Genomic DNA, 17,307 nt, shown 5'->3' with positions numbered 1-17,307 from the left:
GGAAGAAGTGCTGATTCAAGGCAAAGATGACCAGGATTTTTTTTCCCCTAGAAAAATGAGAAAAGAAACCCAAATATTTCTTATTATCTTAAAATGCTATACATGATCCAGAGTGGTATAGTCTCCTTCTTACTGCTGTTATTTAGTATCTGCCTTTTATAAATTTAGGTCAATTTTTAAATGAAAATTTCCATCCTGAAGGGAAAAGTAAAAAAGTTTCCATTTGACATTTCTGGAACAAATAATTTTCAAGTCTGCCAGATTAAACTTTTTCAATGCTATGAATTTTTTTTCCTGCTTTTTTTCAGCTGGAATTATTTGCTTCACTTGACCTGAACTTGCAGTTCTTGTCAGTCCATCTGAAATGCCATTTTCCCAGAAAATACAGTATTCATAAAAATAGTTCATCCAGCTGAACCCCGGCAGAGGGTTTTAGTCTCATCTAGTTGGCTACTGATTTGTAAACTGGCCGGCAGCCTGTAACCTGGTAGCCAAGTTGCCAAATTGTTCTTTATTTCTTTTGAATGAACTTCTAGGAACTCCAGTGAGTAAGCAGGGCCCTGTTTTATTAGGCACCACACATCCACGTAAAGCCAAGACTACCCGTGCAGCAAAGAGCGTATTTCTACCAAGTAATGAAACCAGCTGGAACAAAAAGGTATTTGTAGGCTGCAAATAAACTAGAAGCTTCTGCTGCAAAGATAATCAAGAGAGTATGTGCCTTGTCCAAAGGCATTGAAAGCAACGGGAGCCTAAGGGTGAGAGACTGGGAGGTAACGCGAGCTACGTTCCGATGCTGGCTTGGCGTTTTGTTCACGGATAAAAGGCAGCAAGTGTGCTGGGAAGCTTCTGTGCAGCCCTCCAGCAGGAATCTCTTCCCTGGCTTCAGAGCAGCATTATTCTTCTCCTTGACTCCCTCACTGGAAATTTGGTGCCGGTGATAGAAAAGATTGGACATCAAAATGCGATTAATTAAATGCCCTTTTTGCAGTTTCGTTTCTGTTGTGTTTTTGAAGCAGAAAATAAACGTGGGCAGTGGTGGTGGTGATGGGGAATTTCCAAGCGGATTTTTTGGGGCTGGTTCAAGGCAGGAGCCTGCAGCATGTGGATTGGAAAGTCTGGGCATCAGACAGCCCGGCTGCTCCCTCGGGCCAGCCATGCCACACCACAGGCAAGCGCAGGCAGCAGGGACCCGGGCAGCACACCTGGGCTGCCCAAAGGGCTGGCGGAAACCTGCCTTGCGCCCTCTAAGATGCCACCAAATTGAAGGCGCTGCTGCAGAGCAGTCGTGCTGTGGAAAACTCACTTTTTTCTGATGGAAACAAGATCCATGAGAAGCTTTCCGGGGGGGTGCCACTGGCATGCAGGTACCCCCTGGCCCCAGGCAGGGCGGCTGGGAGAGCCCCACTCTGCGGTGCGCACAAGGAAGGAAGGAGCCAACAGACCTGTTGTGGCAGGCTGCGAGGGGGGGAGAGTGCTTGAAGCACCTCAGCTGCACTGCTGTCCTCGCTCGCCCAGGGTGGGATGCCTGCCCGTGCCTCCTTGAGGCAGCAGCCACAGCTCCGGAGCAGGGGGCTCAGCCGGGCAGGGGAGAGGAGCCTGGCATGGCACAGCCCTCTCTTAAAGCACGAACCTGCTGGCCATGCCCAGGAGGACATTCCCCTTCCCCAGACCTGCTCAGCTGCTGCTCCACCTCAGCTCCAAAAAAGCAGTTAAAGGCAGGGGCGAGGAGAGGCAGCCCCGAGCATTGCAGTCCCTCATGGGCGCAGAGCCGTTTCCGGCACGGCTTGTCCTCCAAAGAGAGGGAGCCCACCCCGGAGACGGTGGACCAGGCTCCCAGGGCAAGGCCTGCCGCTAAGGATGGTTTCAGAGGTTGCAACATGAAGCTGGGCTACAAGGAAGCCAAGATTACCACGGCATGTCCTCCTCTGCCCCGCTGTGCAGTCGGTTTCCCTCCAGGCACTGTGTGAGAAAGTGAGTGTGGATTTAATTGCCGTGGTGGCACAACTTCCAGATGTTTTGAATACTTCTGTAGATTCCTCCTTGTTTGTGATGTGGTTAGGGTTGCTGGCAGCAAGGTGGGGAGCATTTTACTTTGTGTCAGAGGAGAGAAAGTGATAACTCGCTGTGATAGATGGGTGTCTGCTGCTTGCTGGAGCCACCGCTGCTGCTGCTGCCAGCAGTGCTGGGTGGGGGCGCGTTGGAGCTGGAGAAGCGCGGGACCCCAGAGGCCCCTTGGCAAGGTGGGGACGGTCTGGCGCAGGCACAGCAGCTCAGGGGTAAAGGCTGCTGTGCTCAGCCCTCAACCGGGGGCTGGAGGTGGAGGCATATGAGCAGCGAGCGAGGGCTTCTGCCCTGCTCAGCTCCACCTCATCACAGCTGTAGCTCTGGAACAAAGATCTCGCACATATTTGATCCTGAACAAAACCTGACTTCGGTCAGGACACCAGGTGCAAATCTCCTTGGGGGGTCCTGGGCGCAGAGCTGGGGCTAAACGTTGCCTCTCTGGTCTCACCTGCAGCTGGACCTAGCCAATACATCCCACTCCCCTTGCGGTCCCTGGCAGTCCACACCCAGCCCACGGCCCCATGCCACTGGAGTTACTGACTCCAGTTAGACCCCAAGAGTACGAACTTCCAGCCCTGCAGTTCAGCTACTGGTAATTGAAACTCCTGTGAAGTCCTGCTGTATGTGGACAGGGTGGCAGTGGGAGCTAGCGTATGCTCTGTATAGGCGTGCAGAACAGGTCCAGGTACTAACCAGCATGAAAGAGTGACTGCTGTCCTGGTTTCAGTTGGGATAGAGTTAATTTCCTTCCTAGTAGCTGGTACAGTGCTGTGTTTTGGATTTAGGATGAGAACAAAGTTGATAACGCACCGATGTTTTAGTTGTTGCTAGGTAGTGCTTGCACTAGCCAAGGGCTTTTCAGCTTCCCATGCTCTGCCGACTGAGAAGGCTGGAGGTGCACAAAAAGCTGGGAGGGGGCACAGCCAGGACAGCTGACCCAAACTGGCCCAAGGGACATTCCATACCATGCGACGTCATGCTCAGTACATAAACTGGGGAAAGCTGGCCGGGGGGGGCCGCTGCTCGGGGACTGGCTGGGCATCGGTCGGCGGGGGGTGAGCAATTGTACTGTGCATCACTTGCTTTGTGTATTACCGTTATTATTATTACATCATTATTATTGTTGTTATTATTTTATTTCAATTATTAAACTGTTTTTATCTCAACCCATGAGTTTTTCTCACTTCTACTCTTCCAATTCTCTCCCCCATCCCACCGGGGGGGGGGGGCAGTGAGCAAGCAGCTGTGCGGTGCTCAGTTGCCGCCTGAGGTTAAACCACGACACTGCACAAAACAAAATTCAGCTACTGTTTGAAATATTTGCTGCAACTGCTTATGGAGGATTATGCATGCACTCTTCTTTGTCTGGACCATACATCCCAAGACACAGCTCAGATCACAGCTGAAGCACCTCTTCTAGCCGAGGATGTTGCTTTGGAAGGACACTGCCTGCATCTGTCTGAATATCTGGATATGAACTGTCACTTACTGCTTTCAGTCTGTCTGATAAGCACCACACACTGATCTTAGCTGGGTTCTCATGCTGATATCTGCTGAGTTTGTGCTTCGGCGTGCAATGGTGGTAATGGATGTCGCAGTTCCTGTCTGGGGTCAGGTGTTTGATGAATGTCAATCTGGTTTCATTCTTGCTGTGCCAGTTTATCACACTGAGTTACAGGGCCCTGCTTCCTGGGAAGGTGCTTTGGGGAACAACACGCCAGCGTTGGCAGAAGCAGAAGTTGTTGCAGACCTAGGCTATATTTTCCGCAATCCCCTTCTGCGGTGAGTGCATGCAGCCGTAACTTTCAAAAAGCTCTTTCTCCTTGTATCTTTGTCTCCTTGATGGAATAAACAGCCCCTGAGCATTCTTTTCTCCCTTCCTAAGGCTGGGAGATCAGCTCTGCCTCTGTGGCTGTAGCTATTCCACTAGTAGGGTTCCTCACCTTATCAGCTGAACCAGTTCCCTGAAAGCTGGTCCAAAGAGGTGTTTTTTGTTCTGTTTATTTGTTAAGAAGAAAAATGTTTCTGCATTTTATATATAGTGTAAGGGCCCACACAAAGAAAAATTTTCTAATTGTTCCTGATGCAATGTGTTTGGCAGTGAGAAAAAAAATGTGGGTGGGGAGTACAACACCTATTGCAATATCCTTCTCACCTCCTTGTAAGGGGAGGGAAGAGAACGAAAACAATTTGTCTTTGGCAAGCGTTTGTGCTTTTCTGTAGGGCTCAGAAGAGGAGACTGAAGTTGTTGACTGTAAATGCAAGCAAAGGTCTGCATACCTAGTGTAGTATCTGTGCAAAGGTGCAAAAAAAACCTAAGCAGCCTGCAGGGTTAAATTAAATTAATGAACGTGATACGTTTAGGGGAAGAAACAGAGAGGAGGGACCAGGAGCCAGGACTATTTGGTTGTGTTGTTGGCTTGGCAAAGTGATTCATCGTGTGCTTGACTAAGTCAAATCCAGGAGGTGCTGGGGTGCACACCGGGAGAAATGCTCAGGCCACAGGTCTCAGCGCAGTGTGGCTCTGCTGCCTGCGTGCTTGCCCGCACAAGCAAGTGGTCACGCTTAGGGGATTTCTGGAGGCAGCTGCCACACGAGGTTGTGGCAACGGGAGCTCCTCACATGATGCTAAATGATAAAACTGAACCCCCCCAAAATCCCCTTGGTGTTTTTCTTGGACTTCACCACACAGCAAAGGACCAGAAGGGTTCAAGGGGAGGGGGAATTGCTCAGGGGCAATCAGGGACATTAGGAAAGTACCCGCTGCCTCTGTCAGCAGAGCAACACCCGTCCAGCTTGCAACACCCATCATCTTCCCCCAGCTCATCTTCACTGGGGCTGCGAAGATCAAAATAGTGGTGGGAGCTGGCAAGTTAATATCCTGGGGATTTCAGAGCCTGGGAATTACAGCAATCTGGTGTGGAGGTGGTTACTTCTATGGCCAACTCCTTATCCAAGACGAAAGGGCTGGTTTTTGGAAGGTGCTGGAAGTGCGTGTCGCAGTGCCAAGGAAGCAGCCGGGAGACTGTGCTGTGTTTTGGATAATCAGATGTAACTTGTACTGAAGTGAACTCTCTTTCTGGTGGATTTTTATCTTGAAAAGGATGGGGCTTCTCTCTAAAGCCTACATGTAGGGTGGTCTTGCCACAGGAGACCACCAGTGGAGGGCAACAGTGTTGTCTGGGGAGATGTGGTGCTCCCTGGTGGGTAAAGGGGCACTGCCTTTGAAAGACGGCAGGGTTTGGCCATGGGAACTGGGGCTTTCCGTACTAACCATGGGAGTGCCCCATGTTGCTGCTTGTGTCTTTGGTGTTCCTCTGCCCCAGTCACGTTCCTCTGCCCGGCCACGAAAGGCATTAACCCCCGGACAGAGGAGCTATAGGCTCTTTTGAAGCAGACCTGTTGGGTTTGTTGGCCGCTCTCAGATGGTTGCAAAGAACAATTGCGGGGGAGCATAACTGAAAGGGAGAAAATATGGTGAGGGCTGTAGTTGAAAGCCTCAGAGAGCTGTGCACATACAAGCTCTTTTGAAGCACATCAGCCAGCTGCCTGCACCTGCTCAGATAGCAGGACAGCCACTAGCTTTGCTGTTCCGCAGTGTGCAAAGACTGTGCCATGCCCCAGGAATTCAGTTTTCCAGCCTGGTTTGCTCAAAAGTGAATTGCTGTGGAGCTGTGTTGGGTAGGGATGGGTGGTTCGATGACAGAAAACACAAAGAAAATGGCAGCATGGAGCTCCATGGGAAGCAGATGGCTACAGAGAGCTGCCCCAAGTGGGGATCTAGCTGGGCTGCGGTTTCCCAATTGCTTTAAGCAGACTGATGTCTTCTCGTCTCCTGACTTTGGGATGCGTGTTCCTGCTGTCCATCTTGCAGCAGCATTGCTGTTTGCGCAGTTGGGCGGTGAGTCAGATCATGGAGCTGAAGTGGCTGAAAACCAGCCTCTTCTTTCTGTCCAGGTCATTTTCGCCTAGGTCACTTGGAGGGTGGCTGCCAAAGGGCTGGTGCTGGCACTGGGGAGGGTGGTGGGAACACGTGGGAGGACCTGGGTTTACCAGACTAATACTTGTGGCTGAAGATGTGGGAGAGAGGCTCCTTGCTGTCAATTAGGGTAAGCCAGGTTGCGTTGGCTGCTCCAGAGAACGGGTCACAGGAGCGGTCAGAGCTGGGAAGCTGGTTCTTCACCACATTTTTGTCCTTTTTTTCCCCTTGTCAGCCTCAGTCGCAGCTGCGTGTGCCTCTTGTTCCTGCAGCTGCTCCTGGAAGCAGTGTGTTGTCTCCTGCTGGTTTGCAACAACTCGTGCTTGCCGGTGGGCTGACACCTCTTCTTTCCCACACAGGCACATCCATTCCTGTATTCGGATGTATTTACCGTGATATGTTCTCGGTTTGGTTGCACGTTAAGACACTATTAATTTTTGTGGATGCAAAAGGTGGCCTACATGGTCATGGACAGTTCCTGTGTCCGTGGCCTGTGATTTATATTCAGTTTTTGTTTTTTCAGAATTCATAAGATTTAAATTACAGTCAAATAGTTTGTGTTGATTGATCATGTTATTACCACAACAGCCGAGATAATCTGTGAAGCCGGAGGCAACACCTCTTGGTTTGAGCCCCAGTGGAGGATAGGGGCAGATGTCACCTCTGAGGAATGAACTGCTTGGGGAAGCTGGGCTTAGTGACAGACCAGGTCACTGGCCCTCAGACATAGCACAAAGCCTGTGAATTTTTTTTGTGGCTTCCTGGGGATGCTGGCAACACTGCTATGAAATGGGAGATAAAAGAGCAAAAGACGACAGGGCAGTTATTTTGTGGACTGGAAATTGCTCACTCACTGCATACAGACCCCATGTGGCTGGAACCCACAAGAGGCGTCTGTCTGAAATAAGAAGTATCAGTCTGTCTGAAATAAGAAGTATCAAAGTGGAAAAAGTAGGAGTGAACTAGAGACAGAAGATGCTCATTTTCTGACTAGGATTGCTTAAATGGCTCTTGAAGAGGTGAATCAATTGTTTTTCCCCTTTGCTTTTCTGGCAGTCAGCCTTTGGCTCTAATGAGCTCATTATAAATAACCTCGTGCCCATCTCCAACAGGTGGAGAGAGCAGGATTTCTCTGCCCTCCTCTCCACAGCAGCAGCTACAGCTGCTCAGCAAAGCCTCACACTTTCTTTGACTGGAAATTGCTCACTCACTGCATACAGACCCCATGTGGCTGGAACCCACAAGAGGTGTCTGTCTGAAATAAGAAGTATCAAAGTGGAAAAAGTAGGAGTGAACTAGAGACAGAAGATGCTCATTTTCTGACTAGGATTGCTTAAATGGCTCTTGAAGAGGTGAATCAATTGTTTTTCCCCTTTGCTTTTCTGGCAGTCAGCCTTTGGCTCTAATGAGCTCATTATAAATAACCTCGTGCCCATCTCCAACAGGTGGAGAGAGCAGGATTTCTCTGCCCTCCTCTCCACAGCAGCAGCTACAGCTGCTCAGCAAAGCCTCACAACACTTTCTTTTTTTTTTCCTTCTTTTCTTTCCGAAAAATGACTTCTGAACCCAAGACGTGAGGCTTGGTTGACATTTTGTGGAGGACGGATGAAAAAGGGCAGAGCTGAAACTCTTCCTTCTTTTGTAAACAAAAGCCGGGAGAAAAACAGTTGTTTTGAATTTAAAGAAAATGTTTTCATTGGAAAAACGAATAATTTCCTGAAAGACTTACAACTAAATGAAAAATGTTTCCTTCTTTCTAAAATTCTCTCAGATAAATATTTACCCTTTTCCAATCGGCATCTCACACCCGTAGCCGTGCTCTGTTGTTTGCTTTTCAGCAGGGACCAGGTGTCTCTCCCTCCATCCCTTCCCATGCTGCGCACGTCTGCTTCGGCCACAGATGCTGCACTTATGGGACTCCCCAGCCCTTTTGCTGATGGTCTGGAGCATAAAAGCCAAGTTCATCCCAAGGCAACGCACCATTTCTTCTCTCAAACATCACCTAAAAACATCTCCATTGGGTCACCTGTCATGAAGGTAAAAGGGTGGCTTTACCCTCCCTTGCTAGTGTATTTTTGTCACCTGCGCTTCGAAACCAGAAGTGTTTGTGAAGCCAGAAGGATGCACATCTCCAGCATGTCCCACCAGGCCTGTGCAGGTGTCTTGGGCATCTCAGGTGGCACTTGTGGTTTGCTCCTGTCCTCCTTCTGTGGAGACCAGCCCTTGTGCTGAGGTTTTCCAAGGGGAGTCGCTTACCCAATCCCTTGTCCACTGCTGAGCACCACTCCCCAAGCCCGGCTCCTGCAAAGACTGCGGCAGAGGCTGTCTGAGCATGCGGACGTGGCGGGGCCTTGACGTTAGGCAAGGAAAACTCTACAAAGCTGCTAGATCTGAGCCATTTAGAAAGAGCAACGCAAGGCACCCTTAATAACATGCACAAATGAAGAATCAATGGATGTAGGAGGCTAAAGGAGCAGTCCAATTTCCAAATGAAATTCTAAATTTCTGTTGACTTCAATGAAAACTGTGGATTAATCAGTCCTTTTGGAAATTGGGCCGTATGTTCTTATGTCTTGAGATGGACTCGGCTTAATTTTATGAAGCCTTTCTTTTTTGCACACCAGACTTATTCTTTGGTGTGAGAACATTTCTAATGAAACTTTTCTAATTGGAAAACACGTGACTTGACAACCCTGGACACATAAGTCCTTGACAATTGGGTCTGAGGCTGATTGTGTGCTGTCAGTTCACCTGTGTTGGGAGCTGATGGATGTTAGCGCTGAATCCAGGTCTCTGCAAAGTACCATCAAAACAAATTGTTATGTTTTTCACTCCAGGGTGGGAATTGGCTTGGTTGACGAGATTGTTGTGGGGGTTAAGTTTTATTTTTGCAGAAAACCCTCAATTTTTCCTTGGTAGGATATTTTCTGTGGACACCGCTTAGATCTCTGTATTGCACAGATTTTATACAGCCCTAATTTCCATTGGCTTTAGCAGACCAAAGGTATCGCTTCATGCATGAAATTAGCGCTGGAATGGCGGATCTGTCTGGCCCGTTTTCCTCCTGTTCTGTGTAATGTTGAGGAAATTTCAGCAGTGGGTTGGACTATGTGAGTTGAATGCTGGGTGAAGTCCCGGCCACGTGAAATTTGGTTGCCTGATAACTATTCTTCCTTGCTGATTCCACTGAATTTTTAGGAGCGAACTGGGATGTGAAGAGGAAGAAGCCTTCATCTGTGAGACAGCGTGTTCCCAAGAGCTTTTACTAAGAACATTTTGAAAAGAAATAAGGAAACAGGCAGCCTCTTTTGCTGATGTATTTGCTACTGTATTTGCAGGCAATCTCGCCAGGGTTGTTCCCAGGTGGGGGGAAAACCTGCCACCCTAGCTGGAGGTTTGGAAGACACATAGTTGTTGGGTTACCTGGGCTCTCATGGGACCGAAATGGCACCTCAATGTGGGTTTCTCCCTTTCCCCTTTCTGTTTCACATCAGTCAGTTCCCAAGAGGCTGACGTGCTCTCTGGAGCCTTTCCTGCAGGAGTGGCCCAGACAGCACCCCAAGAAACAAGTGTGGCTGTGTCCTGCAGCTCTCCGAGCCGGGAGCAGCCCCTCCAGGAAGCTGTTGTACCATGGAGCTTCAGTTCCTCCCTTGAATTCTGCTTATTTAGTTGAAAAGAAACAAACAAGAGTATGAGTTGCACTGATTGCAGTCAGTAAGGATCTTCGTGTATGGGTGGGAATACTACAGTTTGTAGGAATTTAGTGAAGAAAAGCATAATGAGAGCTAATGATTGGAAGTGGAATTAAGATACAGTTAAACGGAAAGGAAGGGACAGATTTTAATGCGGGGGATGATTAACCTTTGGTACAGAGGAGGTGGAGTCATTCTGCAGGTCTTTGAATCGAGACTGGTTCATATCCTGCAAGCATGCATTAGCCAAGCGAAAGTTACTGACCTTGGCCCTGCCCTTGGGAAGGAAAGTCGAAGGCATGTGGTGAACACTCCCAGCTTTCATCTTTGTCATCATCCGAACTGACTCTTTACTTGCCTCAGCTTTCATGCCATCTCTGCTTCTTTTCCTCACTTTCTTCTGATGGGTCATGTGCTCACATCTTTATGGAGCCCACAGGAAACAATACCTGCTTTGTTCGAGCTGTCTTCAGTTCCTTCCCTTTGCCTTGTCAAACACCGGGAAGGGTTGACTTGAAAACTTTGTCCATTTAGCAGAGCTTGGCTTCAAGTCAACAACCCCAGGCTAACAGTGTTTATCAGGCGGCAGGAGATCAATTCTAATTCCTGAACAGTTATTGTTCTTCCTGTTGCGGCTGTTCTCCAGCACTTTGAGATGCTGAGAAACTTTATGCACAGGTGTTTGCAGGAGGCAGAAAGATTGATGTGTCCCTGCAGGTTTTACAACTGATCATATCGGTCATAACGACCTCTATTGTCATACGGGAGGGCGCTGTGTTTTCTTTTTTTCCCCTAAAAGTTGGTTGCAGTTTGTGGGAGCCAGCTCAGTGCAGCCACAGAAAGAGGGTCTGCCTGGTGTTAAATTGGTATCTCAGCCTGGTTCCTGTGCTGGAGTGTATTGATGCTCTACTGAGGCTGGCAGAGATGCACGCACTCGCTTTTGTTGACAAATGGACCACACTGAAGTAAACATGTACGCTGCTCCAATTCTCCTAAAAGTTGGTTGCAGTTTGTGGGAGCCAGCTCAGTGCAGCCACAGAAAGAGGGTCTGCCTGGTGTTAAATTGGTATCTCAGCCTGGTTCCTGTGCTGGAGTGTATTGATGCTCTACTGAGGCTGGCAGAGATGCACGCACTCGCTTTTGTTGACAAATGGACCACACTGAAGTAAACATGTACGCTGCTCCAATTCTCTATAGCAATTGCCAGATTATTTTTTTTTTCCATTTGTATGTTTAGCCTGCCTCAGTCTGACAAGAATCACAAGAAGGTATTGGTGTCCTGTGGAGTGAACCATTACACACAACCTAAGCCTTACTGTTCAGTGGGCAAACTAACCAGGGGCACACGGCGGGCGGAGAGCTGGTCAGTAAGCAAATAGGTTGCCCGGCTTATGATGATCAACCGTGGATGATAGTCGTTAAGCACTGTTAGTGCTGTCCTTTTGAGCAAATGAGGGCTGTTACAGCAGGGATACAACATTACTGCCACAGGGGAGGAAGAAAAAGGCTGTTTCATTCACTGGTGACATTGCCACTGTTGGACCCAGCTTGGGCTGAGCGAGGGGGCTGGCGTGGGGCAGGTCCCCGTGTGCTCAGCAGCGAGCCACGCGCTGCTGTGCATGGCACACTGACGTCTCTCCATGTAGGGGACAGCTGGGTGCTGAGCATTCACATCCCGCTCACCTTTCCTTAAGGCAGCAAGGTGAGGAAAGAGCGGATGGGAGGGATGAAGGTGGGAGGACAGGCTCTTGCCCCTCTTTTTCTGCCTTGGCTGCAAAATGACATATAATTTTTGAGTTGGTTGGGGAAAACAGGTAGGAACACCTAGAATGAAGAAACTGATGTGATTTTGTTCACCAGTGGGCACAGTCCTGTCTTACATTTTGTGCCGAAGTTGCAACTGCCCTGGCATTGATGCCCTGGCACCTCATGTCCTTGCCTCTTTTGGAAGTAGGTGCTGGGAAGCTTATCCTCCAGCATCGCCCGACTCTCTTTTGGGCTCTTAGGAGGCTGTCCAGTGAGGGGAAAGCTTGAACTGGGCTGCATCCCTTTCCTTCCTCCCTCCCCAGCCTCCTCCTCCTTGTTGGGCCTGGTGGGACAGCAGCATGTGTTCAGCTATTTCTTTTGAAGCAGCTCATGAAGTAGGGCACCTTTCTCCTATCAGGTGGGTATAATCTGGCATGACTTCCAGTTCTGCTGGGCTTTGCATGGGGTTGAGAAGGGATGCTGCTTTCTGCAGCAGAACTGGGCAAGGTGGTGCCCGAGGTGAATGCGGTGTAGCTGGCAGATCCTTGGGTGCATGGGAATCCAGTACGGAGAGAGCTGGCATGCGGTAGATCCGCCTGGTCCTGTGCTATTAGAATACTTACACTGACACACCAATCCTTTCTTTCAGGTGATTAATGAAGCACGCTTGTTTTTTGGCTTCATACCGTGGTAGTGCATCCTCTCTCCTCGTGCCCTCACACCTTTCATAGGTGGCTCTTTCTGCATTGCTTGAAGCTGCTTGGGTTTCAAACTGAAGTCAGGATTGCCTGAATGAGTATAAGCCTTTGAGGGGAAAAAAGCATGTCCTTGTTTGCTTGTACCTCACAGGTGGAGTCTCATCTGGGAGAAGTGAAAACCTTTTTGCTAAGTATTACTTTGAAATAGGTTTCTGTATAATTAAAAAATGCTGCTGTCAGTACCTCACTGGCAGCCTCTGTAAGTCCCAGCGGTGCATGGACAGTCATTGAGGTCCTCTTTGACACCCTTGCAAAATCTCTCCTGGTCAGCGCTGGGGAGCGTTATGGAGGAAGAGTGCACCGTCATGCCCATGGTAGCCATAGTCTGCAAATGTATGCATCATCCATGATCCCCGCGCTGGTGTTGGCCTGGTAGCTTTCCTTTACAGCTGAATTATTTTTGAAAATGGGAGAGGAAGATGTATTGGGCATGCACTGCTGGGCCTCTTTTGTCCTGCAGCCTCCAAAGGATGTTCTCTAACATTTCTCTGGGCTCAAGACTAGTTCTTGAGCTGAGACTAATCCTCACTGGAGCAATAGCCAAAACCACTGAGAACTTCCTCCGTATGCCTTCAACCTGCGGCGTTTGCTATTGTTCAGAGGGCACAGAAAGCTGTGAGAGGGTGTAGGATACATCTATTTCCTCTTCTAAAATGAAGGGAAATGGCCTGAAGGGACTGAATTACTGAGCAACACACTTCGTTTCCTTCTTGCTTGATGTCTTGGCTCAGAGAGGGGTTTATTTAGTGCCTACTCCTTTGCCTTGTGGTTTAAAAACAGCAGTGGAAGAAAACCAAGAACAAATACTGTGCAAGGAGCAGCTGAGTGGATAACCCACAGATCAGCCAGATTATCATGGGGTCATCCTGAGCCGTAGCTGGGATCCAAACGATTTAACCTGCCATGAATTGCTCCCACCAGAGAGCACTAGATGCAGCCTGCGTGCCGCTGACCAGATGTGTTTGCCATGGCGTTTGGTGGCACCTACCTGGAGCAGCGCATTAAGAAACCCTCTAGGGGCCTCACACTGCCGTCAGCACTAGTAAGGCCACTCCGCAGGAGACAAGGACTGCCGTAGGGAGTGATGGACAGCAGTGAGCGGTTTGTGCCGCCTCACCTTGCTGTCCTCTAAGCATTCAGCACCTGGTGGCACCGACATCCCTGTGCCTTGCTTGGTTAGGGGTGAAGACAGGGAAATGAGGTCCCCCTATTAGCGGCAGGGTTTCTAGACTGGTTTGCAAAGATGAATACTGCAGGAAAACCTCTTGCTCTCAAACTCCTTGACCTGGCCTGTTTAGCAGGATAAAAAAGATGCAACAGTCATTGCACCACCTCATTTTTGGTTTTTGCTTCTATATCCCCCTCCAAGAGAAGGAAGGAGAACCAGGTACACCCATCTAGGCACTAGTGGGGTGCTCTGCTCATCTCTCAGGGCAGGCAGCAAAGTAAATACTCCAAGGGACGGCCTTAACTTTTCCAAACAACGCTTCCCAGGGAAGATCCAGGCACTGTTCATACATGTTTCGGCATGGGAAGCCTGCAGGTTCCTTTTCCTGATTGAAAACAGCTGCTCTGTGCTGTAGATACTTGGGTACCAGTTTTTAAAAAGGACGGACCTTGTAGCAATGATTGCACCAACAAAATTTGGCATTCCCACTTTTATATTAAATTTTTTTATTGAGATGATGTAATTACAGGCATTTTAAAAATTATTTGCAACTCACTGGCCCTGAGAATAGGCTTTTTTGTTTGTTTTTGTTTTGTTACATTCATTTGATTCAGTCCCTTAGCCCCACACCTTAAAAAAACAAAAAGCCATCATCAATAAAAAGACTAGAATTTTATTTAAAAAAAAGACCTCGAACTGATGCATTCTGGATTTGCACACGGTTGCAGTCTGACAAAGAGATCTGGAGAATGCATGCGTGGAATCTGAAGGGAAGGGTGTCAGCAACTTAGTGTTCACAGAAAGGGCCCCAGTAGTGTTCTTTGGATGGAGGGGCAGTCAAAAGGTTTCAAACTTACATCAAGAAAAATGTTCTGCTGTGGAACTGCAGCGTGTCCTACCTGACCGGCTTGTGGCTTGTTCAGACTTGTAGCAAGCTGATGGCAATGAAGGTCCCACTTAACTGCACAGTGTGAAGATCCTTTGTTGGGTGTTGAGGTTGGAAGGGACCTCTGGAGGTCATCTGGTCCAACCTCCCTGCTCAAGCAGGGCCACCTAGGGCCAGTTGCCCAGGACCATGTCCAGATGGCTTTTGCGGGTCTCCAAGGATAAGACTCTTTCTCCCTTTTCCCACTTGCTTTGGTGGCAAAGGCAGAAAGTTTGGCTGCTTTGCTGCTGGCAAATTCTACACTGGGAAATCAGAAACTGGGGAGGAGAGGCGGGGGTCAGGGTTGGTGGAAAGACAGTGGTGTGCTAGCCCAGACGGGCAGCCAAGCGTTCCTGTAGCTCAGTACGTTAATGCTGTGTTTGCACTCCATGTATCTGCCGTTTGGATGTGAGGTAGATGGGAATCTGTCTACTGCAGCTGCTCTAGCCTGTTTTTTTTTTGGGGGGGGAGGGGGGTTCAGTCATAGCTGGTAAACTTGCTTCCGAGACCCCAAGAGCAGTTCAAATCCTGCAGCTCCCACAGCAGGTCCCAAGCCTCTGCACTTCTGGCAGCTGCAGTGTCACCTGTGCCACTCTCTGCTGCACCATGCAGACCTGGCAGGAGGCAGGGGACAGCACCGGCCAGGAAGGGCCTCTGTGGGATCGGCCTGCTCCAAGTTCAAAGGCTATTTTCATTCCAACTAGCATCAGCCTTGAGAGAACTTCTTCTCTGTGGTTGTGGTGGAGAAGAAGTTGTCTTAAGATGTCCTTTACATGTGAACTGGAAGAATTTCCAACAGCCACCAAATATTTTTTTCCCTTTGACTTAGAGTCTGCAGGTGAAAGTGATTGCATTTTTGGCAAAGGTGAACATTTCTTCTACAAAATTTCCCCTAGAAAATTTCCCTATGGGACAACATGTGTGATTTCAGGATTCCTTGCTCTTTCCTGTCTTACCCAGTGCCGAGGATGAACTTTGTTTGCTAGCATACACAGTGAGCATATGGGCTTACACCGGCGGATTGTCTCTCGTTCTCCGTATTTTGCAGTGTGCACCTTGGCCGTAACAAAAACCTGTGGCTCATCAGAGCACTTTACATAGAAGGTCCCTATAATCTTTTTTTTCCCTCACCATCTCATAACAGTACCTGCAGCAGGCAAAAGAAAATAATGCAGTTATGCAGTTGTCACAGCCAGAGCAGTAAAGGATATGACTCGTTCTCTGCACAAACTTGGTTTCTTTCTGCCACTGAACACTCTAAGAAACACAAGAAACCAGCACGAGCCTTTCTTTACATTGATACTTATGATCACACTTCATCCGTCATTCATATTCACCTCTTCACCACACCCTCTTCACCCCAGCTCCTGAGACATGGCCGCAACTTGGGTGCCTGTGAGCAAGGTGACAGAGCAGAGTAACTCCTTGGCCCCTTGGTTTCAAGAGACCTTTGGTTTCAGATCTGTGACCACCGAAGTCCCACAGCGTCTCCCAATCTCACACCTCCTGAGCTTCAAGGACTTCAGAGTCACAGCAGAGACAGGTGACAGGTTGTCTGCTCATCTTTCTGATACACACTCCCGTGTCTTTTCTTTTGAGGCAGAAGAAGTCAAGTACGTGGTGTCCTGGAACTTGTAACATATTGACTACGATTTAATAAAAAAATGTGGCTGGGAAAAGCTTATGGAGAGACGTACGCCCTGTCGTATCCATCAGATACTGGCTCTGAAAAATCTCTCCTCTTTGTACGATGCCTATCTACACCCTTAACAAAGCCGTTCCTTCTATGACCTGTGACTCAGTATTAAGTCTTTTGTGAGATTGGACTGTCTCTGTTTAAACGTAGGGAACACTATTCGTTGCCGAGTGCCATTTTTTCCTGGATAGATTAACCCTCTTGTTAAGTATGTGGTAAGATCAAATGTTGTGTTGGTTTAATAGCTGATAAAAGCTCTATCATGGGAATGTACCTTGTTTTTTGGTTGAAACAGATTAGATTAGCCCATTGATCTTTTCCATTTCTAGTATGCGCGTTCCCATAAAAGAGACTTTTTGTTTTAATGAAGTGGTGTGGACGTGCTTTCTTCCAGACACCACGTGATTCCCGCACAGTTTCTCTATACATGTTCTCTCTTTGCAAGCACCATTTCTGCTGCTAGATCTTCCTTCTATTAAAACGACCACTGATGATGGATCACTGGACGCCTGGACACCACAGACCTTCCTGTCATGGTGGCCCAAGCAATGTGAAATGAAAAAGGCCAGTAATTTCTCTTGTACTGGGCATCAAGGACTGCTGAGCTTCCTGTGACCAAACTAGGCATAGCTCTTCGCCTCATGCAAAGCACCCTCAGTGCAGCAAACCAAATTGGGGGTGTGAAAAATGGGGCACCTTGCAACCAGAACAAAACCAAAAACCAAGAAAGCAACATGGCTGCAGGGTTTCTTTTTTTCTTGTCTTTTAAATCATGTTAAAAACGGGCAAGCTGAGACAAGCTCCCTTGATGGCAGAGCTGTGGGGCGGGGGAGGGTAGTGGGAGGCATTAAAAAAACAAATTTCAAAACAAAGCCAAAATCAATTACAAGATATAAGTATAGCTATTTGGTCTCTAGTTCTCTACCATCAGTTTTCAGATTGGTGAATCATCTACCTCTCCAGCAGCACAAAGTGATCCTGGAGAGGTTTCTGAGTAATACAAACCATGTGATGGGTCCCTTTGCTTTCTCCCTACGATGTAAGGAACAGTCCTTCACCTTTCACCCCAAAATTGCTAGAAGGTGTAAGAAACACCCCTCCCTTTCGTAATTACAGATGCTTCAGCCTTTGCTTTTTTATAGAAAGCTTTGAGCTGAAATTCTGCATTGTGGATATATTGTGGGGGTTACATATATATACATATATATGAGAAACGTTTCTATATATACACATATATATATGTATTTGTCCTCGCGCCCCCCCCCCCCCCCCCCCA

The sequence above is a fragment of the Aptenodytes forsteri genome, unplaced genomic scaffold (assembly GCF_000699145.1).
Source record: "Aptenodytes forsteri isolate BGI_AS27 unplaced genomic scaffold, ASM69914v1 Scaffold486, whole genome shotgun sequence".
In the NCBI taxonomy this organism is placed as follows: domain Eukaryota; kingdom Metazoa; phylum Chordata; class Aves; order Sphenisciformes; family Spheniscidae; genus Aptenodytes; species Aptenodytes forsteri.
This window is presented reverse-complemented; position numbering follows the sequence as displayed.